This window comes from Thermobia domestica, unplaced genomic scaffold (genome assembly GCF_964235325.1).
Source record: "Thermobia domestica unplaced genomic scaffold, izTheDome1.hap1.1 HAP1_SCAFFOLD_230, whole genome shotgun sequence".
NCBI classification, from domain to species: Eukaryota; Metazoa; Arthropoda; class Insecta; order Zygentoma; family Lepismatidae; genus Thermobia; species Thermobia domestica.
In genome coordinates this window covers 67,063-70,232 of record NW_027655949.1, presented here as the reverse complement: position 1 = coordinate 70,232, position 3,170 = coordinate 67,063, and positions in this window count along the sequence as shown.

The following is a 3,170-nucleotide window of genomic DNA, read 5'->3' as shown; positions in this document are numbered from 1 at the left end:
AAAATTAAACCTAATTAACTGTGGATGAATCATGACCAAAGTTCCAGTTTTAATAATTTATATATTTTTTTATTAAATAAGCACAGGAAACAACTAAAATGTATACCTAAGATGTATTTTGACAAATACAGTTGAAACATAAAAGTCGAAATAGAATAAAACTAATGAGCTTCAAGTCTAACATTATCACAGGTTTGATTTTGACAAAGAGATATGCTCTTACACTTCATTAAAAGCATATTTAAATATTGTTTTCTAGTGATACAAATATGGTAATTAGCTTAATTTCTCGTTTTCTTCGTTACTGTAAAGTTCATGTTATAAAGACACTTTTCTGGCTTTCAATTTGGCAAAATCTCTTATTATTGCATCCATATCAATTTCATTCAGAATGTCATTTTCAATGGCCATCAAAGCTAGTCCATTTAATCGTTCTTGAGATCTACTTGATTTCAAATAATTCTTTATTAATTTTAGTTAAACTAGTTCAATACACAAAAAATGACAAAAGTGTGTGTCTTAATTTATATGTAATTTGTCCCCGATCAGTGGCAGAACTTTAAAATCAGGTTTTCAATTCAAAAATTCTTTTCAGGGCCACTTATGCCTAGAGAACAATTCAATTCTTTCATGTTTCTTTCCAACATAGACGTTCGAAATCAGGCAGTAACAAAATGTAAACACAAGCAATGATGCACCCAAGATTTTTCTTTGGGGTCCGAAGATTTTTTCGAACTAGCCTACAAAATGCAAATAATTTTGTGTATTTGCCCCCTGAAATTGTGCTAATTGGGGGGTCCAGACTCTCAGACTACCGGTTCAGTGTTTCGTCCACACATATTTTAGGGGGCCACTCCCCCCCGGGAGGAGATCAAAATAATACGTCTATAATATAATAATAAATAAAAGAGTACCAGCAGTGGCTCTCTGAATACTAAGTGTGCCCCCCTGAAAGATTTTTCTGAATGGAAAACTGCACCTATTAGGGATGCCCACGATACAAGATTTGTGGCTGTCTCGTCTCGAAAATGTGCTGTAAAAGTGATGGCTCGACTCGAAAAATGTATATTTCTCTATTGAAAGAGCCATGTCTCGACTCGAAGTTTGTCTGGAAAATCCTGTATCGACTCGTCTCGTGCGCATCCGTAGCACCTATGTCGGTACCAAATTTCACAAAATTAAATCCCCACGTTAAGCGGGTTTGCGTATCCAGGCTCCTAACTATGGAAACATTTACGCTCAGTCCAACCTCAATCATTTCACGAATTCAACCGGGTTTACGTATGTTATTAGGACATAATATCGATTGTGATTTATTCTAAAAACACTTTTATACATTGCAAGAGTTGTAACGTCCAAATATTTACTGAGAACTCATAGTCGTATCGGAATAAACAAAAGCGAGTATGGAACAGTAAACTGATATAACAAAAGGCAAAAGAACATGTGCACAGGCATACGAAACGGTCGAGTGGTTTGGGTCGATACACTATCAATCACATGTTTGTGAGTTCAAACCCGGTAGCAAGTTGTTTCTTTTTTAAGTGTCTTCCTATTTTCATCCGGAGGCTGAAAATAGTTCTTTGAGTAACTCATTGAAAACTTCTTTTGTTTCAAATTCGATTAGAACGGAACATTATATGAATTGCGAATATTAAATCCATAGCTAAAAAAAATGAAATATACTCACTACTCTATTATCCTCTGATTTGTAACGAAAAACTATTTATAAACAGTGGTGACTTCAGAAAATTATCCTCGGGGGGAATTTCAATATGCGGGTGGAGGGCAAACATTGGTAGTCCACATTGAGCACGATCGAATATATGGTCCTGAAGGCGGAAATTTCTTAGCTCGAGAGGGGTCTCAAATTCTCCCTCAGATCACGTCCTGAAACCATCTTTGCTTAAAAGCTTTTCGTAACAAATATAATATTACACTTGTTTCTCGTTCTACATTTAGAATTGGTAAAATCATAACTTATAGAGGATTATAATAAAAGCATAAAAATTACAATACCAATCATATATAAATTATCCTGTTAGTTACCAACTTCGGGTCAGATTAAAACTCAAATATTTGTTTTCGGATTGCACTTAGAAGTAAGTCCTCTCTATATAATCCTGATTGGAAAGCCATGTATAACTCTAATTAATTAATCAATACTTATACAAATATTTTTTTATTTTACTATTTTTACTATTCAATATTAAATACACTTCATTTCCAAAATCAAAATTTCGAAAATGTATATTGCACGAGTGCAGACTCGCAAATAAGTGATTATTTATCATATATATTGGTCTCTATTCGAAATTCTATTTAATCGAATCCGACAAGAACACAGACAGAAATATCGAGAACAGGTGAAAAAAGAGAGAGAAAAAGGCGTTGTACCCGGCGGGGACTCGAAGTAAGTTCAAATGGTGCTTTACAAGCCGAACGCCTTAGACCACTCGGCTATGGTAACAACTAGTGATTGTAGCAAAGGCTTCGAGTAGTAGTTCTTATTACAGAATAACATTTTCTATTGCCTAAAATTTAAACCTAATTTACTTTGATATAATATATCTATTAATTTGTTTCATGAACGTTTTCGTTACTTTGATGAATGATGTATGTTGTTGATATAGATTCTATTACACGTTCTTTCGTAAATATTATAGAAAGTATCAGGGTTATTTATGATCTTTCATGGAAATTGACTGGCGCATGCGCAGTACACAGACAGTTCAATTGGAAGGCGAGGAAGGAAACGCTAACACACTGTTAGAATGTTTCATCTCTGTGAAGTATAAAGAACAGTTAAATTTACGCTTGTCATTGCGTAAAGAATCACCAGGTTAATGTTTGTCCAAGTTCTCACTAATCAACTGGACTCATGAAAAATAATTAATATTGTCATTACTGCACAATATGAAGAATAATGAACGTATATTACACCACATTGTTCTCGAATTCGAACTTAGCAAAGGAAGGGACAATAAACAAAATGTGATTTATTCATTCGAATGAGACAATTCAATGAAACTAGAAATTACACAATCAAAAGGAAAAATATCGTTAAAAAGACAATAATATTTTTATCCGAGATGTGAAATAAAGTTTTTAATTAACTGAAATGAAAGTAATATTGGGTATGATATAGAGTAAGAAAAAAAGTAAATATA